Below are 16,315 nucleotides of genomic sequence, written 5' to 3'. Positions count from 1 at the left end.
TTACTCTAGAAATGAAAAATAACAGCATGGCACGTTGCAGATGTGCTGTGAACTGTGATGTTTCATTGGATGACAGATGCTACAGCAAATGTAACGAAAAATAAAATAAAATAATGACATCAAAGGTCCACTTGCTAAAGTAGCAGCTTATTACGACCCATATTCATTTAGGTGGTGACCCATAGTTGCCATATTAATTATGGGAGCAGAGGAGGAAGTCAGGTGACGTAGTGCAAAAAGCATGAAAATCTGTATTTGGAGGAAGGCTGAATGGATGGGTCAGACAAACTCTATCAACAATTTTCACCCAGGAGCCTGCTGTTCTCGTGAAACTGAAAGTCAATGCTGAGTTGAATTTGAATTTTAACTTCAATGAACTGCTTAAGTTACATCATGCACATAACAGGAACACACCTATTTTAACATATACCATGATAATTTCCTAAATCGAACCAAGTGGTTTTGCTGCTTAAACCTAAGAAAACTGCAAATGTATCACGCTAACCATGCAACGAGAAAGGTAGCACTAGATTGGGGGGGGGGCATGCTCTCAGTAGCAAGTCATTACTCTGCAGCACAATTTCATGTTGTTGGTTGTCAGGCACATCTGATGATTCCACATTAAGCTGCAGAGCAAATATGTTCAGTTCTTTTTGTTTACTTTTCATTTCCTGAAACGTCTCACCACATGCCTGAAGGAGTTTACACACTCAGCATATTCAAATGTCATAGCAGCTTTTGTTCCTGCAGAGTAGGAAAATGCTCAGTGTTTCCTCTTTCCAGGTGCACTTGCCACAGCTTCAATTTCACCACAAATGATTCCACATTTGAAAGCAGGGAGCTGAGAAGCTGGCTGGAGTTCGAGGTTCAGCTCTGAGAGGTGCTTGGTAATGTCCACCATGAAGGTCAAATCACACACACATTTGCTATCAGCTTCCACTTCAGGTTTTCCTTCATCTCTATGAATTATTCCAAACAAACTGACACTTTTTTGAACAGTTTTACAACAACAGGGCTCTCCTTAACAAATTCTCCTTCTGAATGAGCTTCAGAAGGAGCTTTCAGCTCTCAGCACAAAACTTGCCTGCAGAACACTGTCTCTGTCAGAATGAGGTCTTGTGAAAGTTGCTTCTTGGGCATCCAAAAAAAGAGTGTTAACTTTATCCTGATGCATTTGTCCTTACACCTCATCCAGTTTAGCTTGTTTTGAGCTGTTGATGCTCCAGATTGGCCTTTTTCATCACTGCAACTGCATCTACATCAAACTAACTTGGACTTAGACACAATCATTTTTCCATTAGTCTTGGAAAGTGTGACAGTCCGTGTGACACTCTACTTACGGTTTGTTGAAATGCATGACAAATGTCAAATGGTGAATGGACTGTATTTATGTAGCAATTTTCTAGTCTGATGACCACTCAAAGCGCTTTTACAACACAAGTCTGATACGATGGCTGATACAATGGCTAGGCCATTACAAGCTTTTTTAATCACAGAATACTTCAACATGTAGACTGCCGAGGACAGGGATCAAACCACCGACCTTCTGATAAGTGGACTGTACCTCCTGAGCCACAGCCGCCCCAACTGTTTCTTGCGTGTTGCGTTCAAGAACCGCTTAGATGATTAGATCTTAAATTACAGCCTGGAGGCCGGAGGCCCCCCCCCCCCCCCCCCCCCCCCCAGCTTTAAAGGTACTCTGTGGAGGTTTTGACCACTAGTAGCACTATGGAACAATAATTTTATGAGTTAGACCCCATTTTCGCTTGTACTGTTCATGCACACGCATGCACGCAAGCACATGAGACACAATACAGCCTTTTCACCAGAGTCATACGACTCCGCAGATCGATGTTTGGTAGTGGTAACATGCAAAAAAGCGCAACATGCTCCAAAGGCAGCAAAGAAGACTGCTACATTTGTTTGTTTACAACAAAACTCCACAGAGGCCCTTTAATTTGTAAGCCTACTGTTATGTTGATAATTGTGACGTCTTTTATTATGGAAGTCATTGCGATTGTGCTTGTGCAAATCCCAGAGATCATATGTATGTTAGTATACAACAACATACAGTAAGCTAACATTAGTACAATTACTTAAGAAAGTAGTGGACGCTTTGAGCTCAGGTTATTTTCTTACATATATTGTTGTGAATGTTAATAAAGCAGCTACAGTACATTACGTAGCCAAGCACATTTTTTAATGTTAAAATATGTCAGGGATTATTACTTTAAAACCTCTGGCTGGATTCAGAAGTACAGGGAGTTAATCCTTCGCAGGAACTTGCTTGGACCAGCTGTCCGAGGAGTGCACAAGTTTCCCCTTACTGTCCCCTGGTGATGATGGTGAACTGAACTGCAGTTTGCCAAAGCCATGTTCACACTTTTCCTGCCACATTAGGAGTTGAGAGCAGAGTACCGGGGTCGACAGGGACAGGACAGGCGTGGGCTCCCGGTGTTGGATGCCTTCACTGCAGTGATGCTGGTCCTTTGGCTCATCCACAACTTTAATACTGGAGAGCAAACGTACAGTACAGGAAAAGTAGACGGTAGAGTTGATTATGGGCTGGCTGGCAGCTCCAGCTGCAGCACATAAGAAGAGGTGGCTGTACTGGACTCTGAAGTGGACAGACTGTTGATTTCTGCCCAGGATGTGGGTATTATTAGCATAATTACCAGAACTTGTATAACTTAATACATATAGTATATTTGTAGTACAGCATATGAGGATATAAATACTTGTACTGGAACTGAAGTTCAATGTAGATTGGAAATGACATTTTCAGTAAACAGACACTGTACACTGTATATTTGGTTTGGTACTCTTGTCAAACAAGGCACTGCCTATAGATTTCTTCCCTTTCAATAAATACCACTTAACCTCCTTCCCGTACATTTTTCTTCAGAATCTTATATGATCTCCCCCAGCGTGTTTCTGGAGGAAGGGCTGAGGTCGCCTCAGCAAAGAAAATGAAAAAGCTTTCAAAAGCATTTCTCTTGGCCCACTCGCCCCTGAACAAAGCCTGCTGTCAACTGGTCAAGGTTTCACTTCCTAATTACCTTCTCCTGGGGCACAATGGCCAGGCCGTTGCCTAACCCGGGCCACTCTAGACCCCTAGCATTCTTTCCCAGACAACTGGCCCCTCCACCGTGGACCCATGGTCTCTAAGGAAGTGCCAGACACATGGTTATATATGGCCGACTCCTTGTACATCTCCTCTGAGAGGTTTGTTGACTTGCAGAATTCTACAATGCTTGCAAAACACTGACAAGAATTAATGGCTTCACTTATAAAATTTTGGTTGTTGGTCGTTGCCTTTTTCCTTCTTTTGTAACAAAAAAGTACTTTGTCTGGCAATACAGTAAATCTGCCCTCAATATGATTCTTTTTCATAATTCTAAGAAATCGGATTGCATTAGATCACATTCTTGGTGCCATTTTCAAGCTCTTTTCCAGCACTAAGCTCATTCCTTGATTCATGCACAACAAGACTTTTTAAGGCTGTCTTACCCTGGGTTAGAGGTTGACAAAAGTTCACGCGGGCTTCCAACTAAGTCGGCATTGCTTTCTCTTTCAGCTGTCCCCATTTCTACTGTAAAACCTTCAACCGACATGGAAAAGAGCCAGACGGAATAGAAACAGAAACAAGAGTGATGTGAAATGCAGCCATGGCTCAGACTGGTTCCTTATTGAGTGGAGTGCTGAGTGATTTTCATTGATGCTCCTCTGCCACCCAGGTCACTCCCAAGAACACCCAGACGGGAATTCCACCCAGGCTTATCTCACCGGCTCATCGACCGCCACCACCACGGAGGAGGAGGAGAGGAGGGGGTTTGGGCCGAGGGAAGGGTCAAAAGGGTAAGAGGGGGGTCTCCTCTGCAGCCTGTATTATGGGTTAGAGGAAACCTGTTCTTGGGGTAGGCCATTCAGTTGTGTTTACCAACAACTGCTCTGGGAGATAGCTGTCAGCGGAGCGCATGCGAAACCTCTGCCCAGAGGAAGCTGCAGGGGCCAAGCCGAGTCGCTGAGGAGCAACAGGTTGCAGGAGAGATAACGGATTAGACGCCCAGATTATCAGTCCAACTCCTGTGTTCTTTCCCACTCAAAGTCCCTCCATCAGGGACAGGCTAGGGGGGTGCAGTGGGGGTAGAAGCAGTGTGAGCTAATGCTTCATTAGGTCTTTACAAGTATAAGCCAATGTTTTTCCAGTTGAGGAGCCACTTACTGGCAAGATCCACTAAGCCCTTCATGACTTCAGGAGTCTGAACTATCAAACTTGTTTGCAGATAGTAATTGCTGTACTTCACTCAGGTGGTTTAAAATGATAATGGTGGCGACACCACTAGGAACAAGAAACTGCAGCAACTATGCTTTTTGCTCTTGTTGGAGAGCACTTGTCTTAATTTATCTTAACAAATTACATCAACATCAATTACAACAACTTTAAATATACTCAACTATTAATATATTTTCAGCAGTATTAGGCCATTTTTGGCCATTTTTGGGCAACAGAACAAGCTGCAACACCATACTGACTTACATGCTATAAAGAAGTTGCCTGTTCACACATCAATTAGACACTCGAAGCTCTTATTTAGTCTCCAGCAACTCCTGAGAAATGTATGTGATGACTGAGATTGAACCAAAACCATAATGTTACAGGCCATAAATCCAAAACAATGAGCTGAAAGACACTAAAGCCCTCTGTAGAGCTGCCTGAGAACTGTAAGGTCAGGTTGAAAATTCTGTTTGGGCTCACCATTATGATTCACATTACACATAGTAATTTGATGCATTTTTGATGTGAAATACTCATTAGTGCAGCTTTAATATTCAGTGTTTTGCCCTTTATCAGTAGGAATGGCTCAGGCAGAAATGTAATGCTAAAGGTTTCAGTCAGTGCATCCTGAAACTTGTTGAAATATCTAGTCGACCCTTTCACTGCACACACATCTCCACACTTTCCATGCTTCCCCAGTCACTTTTGCGCTGTTGCTTTTTTGCTTTATTTAATTTTTTTCTTTCATCGTCTGCTCCTCAGGTTCAAATGATTCCACACTCTGAACACTCTTGTCACATATGGTAATTTCCTCTGGAAAAAAATGGATAAAGAATTAGGACACTTGCAGCAAAAGAAGTCCATCAAGCAATATGCAAAATCAAACACTCTTCACATGCTGTAAAATTACATGAATTACGGGGCCTTATCAGGAAACCAGAAAACTTGAAACAAATATTCAGCTAGTGTGCCAAATGCTTTCACAGGCAATTTAAAACGAACTGTGAAATGGAAAAGCAATCTGTCATTTCAGCTGCTGTGAAAACTAGCATCAGGAGAACTGTAATTTACAGTCCATCAGGTGGAATGTGGAGTAAATGAAATTTCAGACTTAGCACTTCAACAAGAAGTAAACAAATACAAAACACAACAGTCTCTTAGCACAGGAGGGGAACTCGAGTCACGTGACTTGACTCGAGTCAGACTCAAGTTGCAAATTTCAGGAGTAAAACAGATAAAATTCCGGAGTTGACTTTGACTCGGCATTCATGGTATTCTTTTGTAGTTAAATATTTGCATTTTTCTAGATATTGAGAAGATGCGTTTTGTTTTTGAAATGATCGGGTGATTTCTAGTGCAAACCTGGCAACCTGCTAGGATGCAGCAGACCATCAGAGAGCATGAGGCAGCTGCCATGGTGGGGGTTCCTCCAAAAAAAGAATCCGATTTGGACACAAGCATTATGTTGTTGACGGTAGAAAGAAGACAACAGCAGTATGTTAGGTCTGCAGCTCAAAAATCAGTGACACAACCACCATAACATTTAGCTTCATTTGTCACTGGAAAACCCACAAAGGTACGTGAATGCGTCTTTTTAGCTCATTTAGTGGCCAGTCAATTAACGTTAAGTTTAAATGCACTTTTGAAAGTTTTTTTGGTGTTTTTTTGGAAGTAATTGCACTTTTTTCAGTACTCTACCCACCACTGTCTAAGTGTAAAAATAAGATTTTAAGACGAGTAAATTGGTCGCTTTTTTGAGAGTTGAACAGCTTTAACGGTCAACCACCAGCATCTACCCTCAGCCAGTCACACACACATAGAGACTTTCTTTTCTATTTCTGTCTTTTCCTTCTTTCTCTCTCTCTCTAACTATTTTAGACTTAAACATATTGTCACTCGTCAGTCCACCATTATGAACCAGCTATGTTTAGCCTCCTACAGTTTCAGTGGGCCTCATTTCTCCAGATTTCGCTTTGTTTGGGGTGTTGAAAGAGTTTGCCCTAACCACGCCAAACCCAAAACATACAAAACACAAGGTGCTTTTTGAAAAATAGACTGTTTTTATACATTTGCTTATATTGTCACCTTTAGTTAAAAAAAGAAGAAATATTAAGGAAATTTGGGAAGTGTGCTTTGTTTTTTGCTTTTGTGTGTTGAGTTAGAAGAGAAGATCAATACATGCAATACATGGGGAAGCAGCTAGCCTGGTTCTGTCCAAACAAAATTCACCGTCTTGTCATCACCGTGAGGCTGCCAGGCAACCAATGGAAACTCCAGCAGGTCACTGCACCCAGCCAAGAAATATTCCCACACATGACTATATATATATATATATATATATATATATATATATATATATATATATATATATATACACACACACACACACACATTATTTCATATAATCATTATTACGTTTTCCACTATACCCTATACATGACTAAAGGACTCATGTAAATCTTTCATCCGTACATCTGAACCCTCAGATACATCATCTTTGGCATACTAACTTTTATGCACACCAAACTGAAAATGATCGGCAAGGGTCTCATTCCTTTCTTGGTACTTGTACATGGGGTCATGACCTCCATTGCAGGAAGGATGAGGGTCAGCCATGTGTGTGTATGTGCGACTGTGCAGTAATGGCACAGTGGGAAGTTGACGATGAGTGTCTCTGACTTGATAACTGATTTGCCCCTGTGTTCACCTTTAATCTTTGATGGGCCTGGCCGGTGGAAGGGTCACAGAGTGGTACTGCAGGATTTAACCCAAAGCAACTCAGTGGTTCATCTAAATCCCATAGAAAATTGTGTCACTCACTCATGCTTACTGTAAGTTTTGTTCATTTTCAAGCTCCTTTTGACGGCAAGTTGACACAGAAAAAAGAAAATAATACACATTTATTGACTTTCACAATCCAAAAACATGTGACAGAGCCTCCTGAAATTTAAATGTATATGATTTGAATATTGGAAATGTACATGTTGGCTGCATAAAAGCAACACCGGTTGTATTATAAGCTGCTGTGACTGAGGGCGTGTATTCATCAAAAGAGTCATTTGGGCTGTACCCTGTGCAGGGTTGTAATGTGGGTATGACTAATCACACATCCTGTTGTTTTCTGCCATTCCTTTATTTTTTTTTGTGCAATCCATAAAATGAAAATTCATCACAGACGGTAAAAAACAACTGCACAACATCACTTATGCTTCCTCACTGTAAGTCTTTTGCAGAGCATAATTGCAGTGCTTAAAACTCCCGAGTCACTATCAGTGAAAGGGAAAGCTGGTCAATGTGTTGACAAGATGGATGTGAGGTAGAGAAGCCAAAAACAGCCGAGCAACAACAGACTTGGCCGTCCCATCTATCCCTGATCAAAACCATACCATTAAAAGGCAAGGCGGCTTACTTCTTCTAGTTGGCAAGAGCCATTCAAATCGAATTAATCTTCGTTGCCTGTGACTTTCAAAACGCTTTCATTTGTTTAATTTTTTATTGAGTGGGCCATTGTAGCTGCGGCCAAAAAAGAAATGTGTTATTCATCCTCATTGCCTCCCCTTTACTGTATGTTCCTCCCCGCTTCTTCCGATTGGACCTTCCTCAAAGACTACAAGGATGTTTTGCTCTGCTTCATGTTACGATCTGCTGCCGGTGGGATAGCCACGTTATACTGCTGCTGACAGTGGTCAGGTCTGGTGCATTCGCCGCACAAGATGTTGGAGTTCCCAGTTAGATGGTGGGCCGATGTTTCTGTCGGATTAATAATTTCGTGAGAGACTGATCTACTGGCCAGCTATATTCTCCAGGTGGTTGTAAGTTACAGGCCTAAAAATGAAAAAAAGTGCAATTCTGGGTTTCACAATAGAACAGAGAATGTATTTGAACAGCTGCTATAGTTGCTTCTCAGCAGAATATTGATTGTTATTACGGGATAACAGACAGGTTGTATCATACAGAAAGCACATGTGTTGAACAAAAAAGCCTTCGAAGCTTTGGATGTGTTACGATTCGATGAGATCCCGGAGAAATGGGGATAGCAAGACAAAGACTGACATATCATTTTGCAGCCATTTGTTTCAGGAAAGACAGATTACAGGGGAATCTGCGAATAGACGGATCTGCAGGTTAAAGCGAGAAGTGCCATTAGGGTGCTGGTGAAGAAGTGCCACCTCTCCGAAAAGCCCTAATGGCCACGGCCGAGCTTTCATGTGAATAATGCTGTTTATATTAGGCCTCAGCTCCTACATTAGTGTCCTTCAAACGTCTACACCATCGCAGCCGTTTGGCATTTCAAAATACTTCACAGGCTTCCTATGTAGAGTCTATTATCAGGGGTCGTGCACCAGTGGAAAGTGTGTATGTGCGTGTGTGTGAGTGTGTGTTTAAAGTGCTGGAGTGCAGGAGTCACTGAAGGGCTTCATTAAAGAATGGAAAGTATGTAGCCATCTCTGCAGGCTGGCCACAGCAGTCCTTGCTCTCACCTGCGCTATATATGCCCAGTTATGGCCAGAGTCAGACAGTGTTGAGTAAAACAAACACTGCCCCCTACAGGACTGTGACTGTCTCTGCAATACAGAGCTGAATAAAAAGTAATCAGCATAAATCCAGGATGAGGTGGAAAAATTGCAACTTCTTTTCCAACGTGGGAAATTTAACTAGAATGTCACAAAGCTACATGCAGGCATGGCTCATAGAAATGGACATTTCCTTGTCCTTGTTCAAGCATATAACTAAACATAACAGCAAACCTGAGGCATTTCAGTGTTCCCTTTTCAAACATACAAACAGATCTGAGTCGCTGCTTTGCACCGTCCCTCCCACAAATCTGTTTCCTTTTTCATTCAGTGTTCCCAGTTTGTTCTAACTGTTTTCAGACAGAACAATCAGTCTTCACAGGGTCGAACACACAGAAGTCAGGCAGCCCTCCATCATGGCAGCCTTCCCAGAGTTTCTGATCACCAGATATGAGTGTGCGTGTCATCAGTCCCAACTTTATAAATGTTTTACACGCAAGCCAAGGCGCTCAGCCACGCTGACGGATCTACACATGCAGATGCATTCATTCACAGTCATGTTCCTAATATCCAGTTGCCTCTTCTTACGGTTTTACATACGCCAACGCAGGCCCTAATCTGTAAACGAAGCATGGGAGGGAGCGCTGTGGTGAGAGAGTTATTTAAGAACAGTGTGTGAAGTACATGAGCAGGCGAATATTCGCAGGTCAGGTTTTAGATTGACAAACTCACATGAGAGGTACAGGTCTAGCAGCCGCAGAGGCCAGGGAAACACCACACTGAGAAGACAGACGAGCAGCGGAACAACACGTGCAGGGCGTAAAAAAGCCCATCACAGTCAATCAGGCGTCAGCCGCTAGTCAGGGAGGAAAAGAGTGGAAACTTTACCCCGGCCCTGGCCCTCCTGAGTTGGCCTGCTGTGTGCAGCTCGGGGGAAATCCACTGGATGTCACATACATCTTGATTTTTATGAATGCTTTGATAGCTCCCCTAAAGACACTCCCATGACCAGGTGGAGGGTATTTACACAAGCGTGTCAGACAAGCAAAAAACGAGGGGAAAGGATATTTGCTGATCCCTCTTGCTCACAGAGAAAAAATCTTGCGGTTATTCTAATTGCAACTGGAAATAATTATCTGGCTGTGGACTCTGGGAAGCGGGTCACTTGAACGCACCCTACCCTGATCACCAGGTGTGAAGGGTGGATGGTTGTGACTGACGCACAGCTGTCCGATGGTGGTAATATTTCAAACAGAGTCTTTTTGATGTATTGGACGTAAATGACAGAAACCTCAACACTTTTTTTTTTAAGTGAAGAAGTACTAACACATTCCCACTCTTGAAAATTAAATGTTAAAATCCATAAGCAGTAAAGTTAATAGTTAACCTTAAACACAGATTGCTTTACATTTACATTGGATATTATTATGTCAGTTTGGTGGCTTTATGCAATTGTCACTTAGGTTGGCTATATGTGAAATGATTGACCTGTTTTGCCACTGTGGCAATAAGGGATAGCGCTAATGCAGTAGCACAATCAGCAGTGTTCCTTACAGGGCAATATCTACCTATAGTCTGCGAGCATTAACAAGCATTAGCTACCGTAAGCTGCAGCTTATACCTCATTGATAAATTCACCTTCTATTTTTGAAGGGGAATGTGTAATCTAAGGTTGTTGATGGCACGTACACTACCTTTCAGAGAAGGCACAAGTGTGTGCGTGATGATACACAAAACAGCTGCCAGTCCAAGAATTTACAAGAGAAAATTTCAAATACGTCTCAGATCAAATCAAGAAGCACACAACTATGCAAGCCAGTTCCCATTAGTGCAGTATGACCCAAGACTTTATTGCTTCCAACACTGCAAACGAATTCCACGCATTGTAGTAGTCAGTGATAATTAGGATCTGCTGAACACCTTCAGTTTCCACCGAACTTTACATATTCAGTATTACTGCACAATAAATGCCTTTAGTTCTTTAATGGTCTCAGTGCAACATGAAGACGGAGGGTGGAGGAAGTTATAATCTGTAGGAATGCTCTGTGATGTGACCACAGCTCAGTGAACTGAAAAAAATCACCAGATACATTATTCATTGAAATTAGCACCACCGACTAGATGATGAGAATAGCCTGGAAGAGTCGATCACATGTAAGTAAGGAAAACGCGTTAAAGGACTGTTATTTATGGAGAAAGTATGGAGTATTGACAGCTTAAAACTTTATCTGAGAGGTGAGAGAAGTGGAGGCTGAATAGGGATAAAAAGATCTCGTGAAATTTGAACTTTTCTTTCTTCATCCTCTGTGAAATAACACGGGCACAAACTGCTCCATTTATAGGTTATTTTGTTTTGAAGAGCTCATCAGAGAGCAGTGAAATCAGCCTTTTAAATCTCAGCTGTGCATGAAGAATGTGAATGAGCGTGCTTATACATGTGCAATATGTTTGTGTATATAAAACTTTTTTTTCCCATTCCCAGTTTTTGTGCAGGGTGTGTATGCTCATCTGCTGTGTAGCCGCGGTGTAGCTGTATGTTAGGGTTTCTCTGCTCCCTGGTTTTGTAACATGGTAATTGTGCAGAGCGAGTACCAATGTGCCAGGTCTCAGTTTAATGAATCCCACCTGTAACACATTTGCACATTCATTCCTCTCCAAGGAGAAATCCTGTTGCCAAAGCAAAGCCTGAGCCGAGTGGAAGTTTGTGGCTCTTAGTAGTATACCTAAGATGCCTGCCGATTTTATCAACCCATTTAGAACCTGTTGACTTGTGAGGGCAGATGTATGAAATCTATATATGTGTATGTCGATGGTGCTCAACGTTGCACTCAGCAAAGGGACGGAGGAGGAGAGGCCTATGGAATGTCAGAGCGAGTTGCCTCGGTCGTGGAACCCTTTGGCATGTGAGAGGGATTTCACAAACATGAGTACATCGAATGATTAATTCAACAGCTAATCTCTCCGCAAACTGTATACATACCAATATCTTAAAAGATTATCAGACCATTCATCTAGGGCTTTTCCATGAGCTCAGTGTCGCGCTCAATAGCCTCACTGCATCATTCTTCTCAGGGATTCTAGGGACGGTTTACTTGCTTCACCTGAATCACTCCTTTAAAGTGGAGCAGCAGTTAATTAAGTTAAGGATTAGGTTGACTATTGTTGATCATACTGCAGCATAAATGCATGCATGGTAGGAGCAATGAGTCCATCCAATTGCCCATTGTATAATTTGAAGAGCACGCAAATGATGTCGGCCATATAAATAACCAGATGTAATCTAAATTGAACATTTATAGCACGTATTGCACTTGGATTGAGACCAGCATTGTACAGCTGGAGAGGACCAATCGGTATACAGGATATTAAATCAGTTATGGCAGCTATGAGCAATGCAGTAACAATTCCTGGTTCTGAGATCAGTGATGGTAAACACAGCATAAAACAGCCTCCATCATTCCAGAGCCACTGATTCTGGTTTTATAATGTCTCTAAGCAGGGCCTTATTTTACACTGTGGTCTGAATTTACTCCCCACAAGCTTTTTAGCCATGCTAGCAGCATAGCTCTTATGATGGCAATGTCAGCCAGTGTGTCAGTCCACCACTTTGTCAGAAATATCTTAACAACAAGCACATGTAGTACTACTCAAGTACTGTGCATAAGTACTATTTTCAGGTGTTTGTACTTATGCCGGTTTATACTTCAACTGCCACAGTTCAGGGTCAAATATTTATCTTATTTATCTGACCGCTAATGTGAAGATCAAGTCTTTACATACAAAGCCTGACCAGTTTGTGAAATATGATGCATTGTTAGATGAAACCATCCACATTTATACTAAGTAGTTATAATCAGATCCACCTTTGACAAACTACAACTACTGCTTACATGCATCAGTGCTAATCATCAAATATTGGAATATATCATAATATAACACTGATGCTTATTTTTCTGCATTTACACATTGTTACATTTGATAATTAAACTATATCTTGATGTTAATACTCCTACTTAAGTAATATTTTGAATGCAGAACTTTGCTTGTAATGGAGTATCTTTACTTACAGCAACTGTGACAGGCAACAGTTTAATAATAACACTAAAATACTGAGGAGTCATTTATTTTTGCACCGTGATCTCATCATCCAGTAGCCTTTGTTGCTCATTTTTGTAACACTTCAGTCACTTTGGTTGTGAGTTAAAGCTGACTAACTCATGGCTGCTGCAGCACTGTGCTGTTGTTGCTCGTTTCAGTAATGTTGCTCCCAGTTGGTGGTCCCAGTAATGAGCAGCGGGGGGTGAGCGGACCACATTGAATGGGATGCCAGAGATCTTTAGCTGCACTCCTTCAGGGCCTTTTGCATTTAGTCACCCTGAGCTCATAATTGTGTGACTAAAGCAATTGTTCTCTTAATTGAAGCCATTCAGGGCCCTTTTCAGGCTTTTCCCACTTCCCTCAGGTGACACTCAGGTGATCATCCCAAACTTTCAGGTGATCACTCAAAGGCGCTAAGAACAAGATGTTTTCACATTGTTAATCTTAAATGTTTTGAGGACAATATCTGCAGAGATAATTCAAAGCTAAAATGATTTGAAAAATAAAAACTGGTAGAGGCTTAGCTGCGTAACTGAATTGTTGAATGATATCTAATCTGAATAATATTGTTGTGCAAAAATTCCTCCACTAGCAAACATCCAGTTCTCTTGTTCTGCTGTTCTGCCACAGTAAATACCAGGGTGCTGTATATGTTCCTCTAGCTTGCTCACCACAGTTGTATAATAGCTCATAATATGCATTGCTGGCTCATAAACACAAACATATGATTATGAAACTGCACACAGGTAAATGGCCCAGTGGCGCAGCAGAAGAAAAAATCCCTCTGCAGGATTTACTGCAGCTTTGGGTATAGCCAGGTCTTTTATTGTGGTCATCTATAGAGTGAATGAATAAGCCTGAGGGCGTTCACTCTGTGTGTGTCTGTGTGGGTTTGGTGCTGTAACATGTGAAAATGCCTTTATCTCCCCTTCAAGATAAACTTGATGTCACAAATATGTGGTTTGATGGATTTGAACGCTGCTGCTCCACCTTTAGTCCTCAGCACATGTGAAGCACTTGTGTCTGCAGAGCATCATTTCAACTTTAATTTCTCATTCTGAATAATTCACAAGCCTGAAGAGTGTTAGAGGGTGGAGGTGCCAAAGCAAAGAACAGTTGACACACAAAGAGAAGTCGCCCCAAATCTTGCAAATGGAAAAAAAAGAAAAAAAAAAAAAGGATCTGCTGGGGCCACGGTTTGTTTTCACCTGAAGCAGTCATTTATCTTGGCCAGAGCCCAACACAAAACCACTGTGTATGTTTCTATGGTCTCAGTGGGTTTGTGTGTGCACCACAGCCACTTAAAGTGGTGTGGGGAACTGGAGATTTCAGTCTTAATCTAGGAATTGTGAAACCACACCATTTCCTTGCACTTGAGAGGCGCTTGGCATCTCATTTCGGCTGCTGAGGACCTGTATACATCAGCTCAGATGGAGCATGCAGATGAGTTTAGGATGTGTGTTTGTTTTATTTCACTGTGGTGAGCATGTGGAAAGATAGATTGTTGCAGCCATAGCTGTAGCACATTTCCATCTCCTGTATCAACAGCAGCAAGTGGTGGCTCTGAAAAGAAATAACAGGCTTAAAAAGTTGAAGTTGCTCATGCATAGCAGCCCAAAGAGTGTGTGATTCTGAATGCCAGAGGAAACAGGTAGAAGAGCTAATGCCACTGAGTCCAGATTTCTCCAAAGTATTTATGGAACAGCTTGTATATTGATTTATTTATTGATTTCATTTTTGATTTGTCACTAAGGAGATGCCAACACAGTAATTTAAAACTGCAATAGTCAATGTTTTTATATGAAGAATAGAGAGAATTGATACATTGCCTCTAGTAATTTGGCTATTACCCAACTCTGTACTTCAGTTTTTGTTTTACGACTCAAGTTTTTATGATTTTGAATCCATGTTTTTAGCTGAAAAAGCTCTGATAAATGCACCTGCCCAGCACTGCACAGCCTCCGAGCCTCAGGAGCTGGTGGAGAGCAAAACAGAGCTGATAGACGAGTAAATATTGGACTGTAATTGTTGGACTAATGACAGCAAATTTTGCTCCATGTTGGCAGCTGTAGTAGGCAGTTGTGTGCTAACATGTTCACCATATCCGCTTTGTAAAGTAAAAGTATGTCATTGTTGTATCTATTGCTGTTGAGCTGCCCCCAAGTGGCCAAAAAATAACATTTTATTAAAAATCAATTAACAGCAGTTTAAAGTTTTAGTGTACAGCACCTCAAAGAGATGGTGATGTACATGTTTGAAAAGTATTTTCAAAATAATAGTTTCAGTTTTAAAAAAGGCTAAATCATTTTATTGGGCACAGTGCTACTAGCAAACTGTCATTCAAACGGGAGTAAATAGCACATTTGTTGGGGACTATTTTCATCTGAGGATTAATACACGTTTGGTGCACTAGTTATGTATGTAAAGCAGCGGTATGTGTATATGGGATGAGCTCAATAAAAACTGTCAATGTCAATGTTCATCATGCGTTTCCAATTGTTTTTGAACAACAATAGAGCTCTCTGGCACAGAGATATCAGGCTTTGGATACAAAGACAATGCTAGTTAGCAGGATGAGTTCATCATTGGTTTTGGTCTTTTCATGGAATTTGTTAAAAAATAAATAAATTAGATAGTAATTGCAACCATCCACCCTCCTGTCAATATCCAAACCACTCACAATTGACCAACTGTGCGAAGTCAGATTAGCTCAAATTTCCTCACAAGATGTTACACAGCATCAGCAAAAACAAATTCCTCAAAATGGAGATCTACCGCCTCCTTCCAGTCAACAGCTCCCTTGGGAGCTTTGCTGAATGAATCCCAGACTGCTACGCAGCTCAGCTATCTCACTGACCTGCAGTGCCACCAGCTACTTCAACCTGGAGCCTACACACTCTCGCTATACAGCCACATCCTGGCAATAAATCACTGGCTAGAGTGAACTTCCCTGGAATGCTTGTTGAGTTGCCGAACGATTGTTTGTAAGTCCAAGCAAGGTCCAAAACTTATCAGTGTTTAACACATCTCTGTGTTATCAGAGATGAAGCTGAGATAAAAGGGATCTCTTTAGCCTAAGACAAGATGCCTAGAGGCAATATTTCTCGTAATAAAACACCTAAAAGGTCCACTAGAGGCCTGTTAAGGTGACGATTATGCAGACAGCTTCAGGTGTGCAAATTTATTACATCACTTGATGACACTGCATTTAAATCAACACCAGGAAACACGGGGTGTTTGGTGTTCGCATGTGGGGTCAGCAGTTGAAAAATAAATGCAAACTTCTCAAGGCTAAATTTCCTCTTCATACCGGGGATTTGGGATGGAAATGGTGAAAAAATATTATTGCAGCCAGTTCAACCGAGGAACACTTGCTTGCTGCAATTAAGGCAAAAGTTTTGATTCGCCAGTCTCTGCATGCCAA

The sequence above is a fragment of the Chelmon rostratus genome, chromosome 8, assembly GCF_017976325.1.
Source record: "Chelmon rostratus isolate fCheRos1 chromosome 8, fCheRos1.pri, whole genome shotgun sequence".
Classification (NCBI taxonomy): Eukaryota; Metazoa; Chordata; class Actinopteri; order Chaetodontiformes; family Chaetodontidae; genus Chelmon; species Chelmon rostratus.
The sequence above is the reverse complement of the archived record's forward strand: the minus strand, read 5'-3'. Positions refer to the sequence as shown.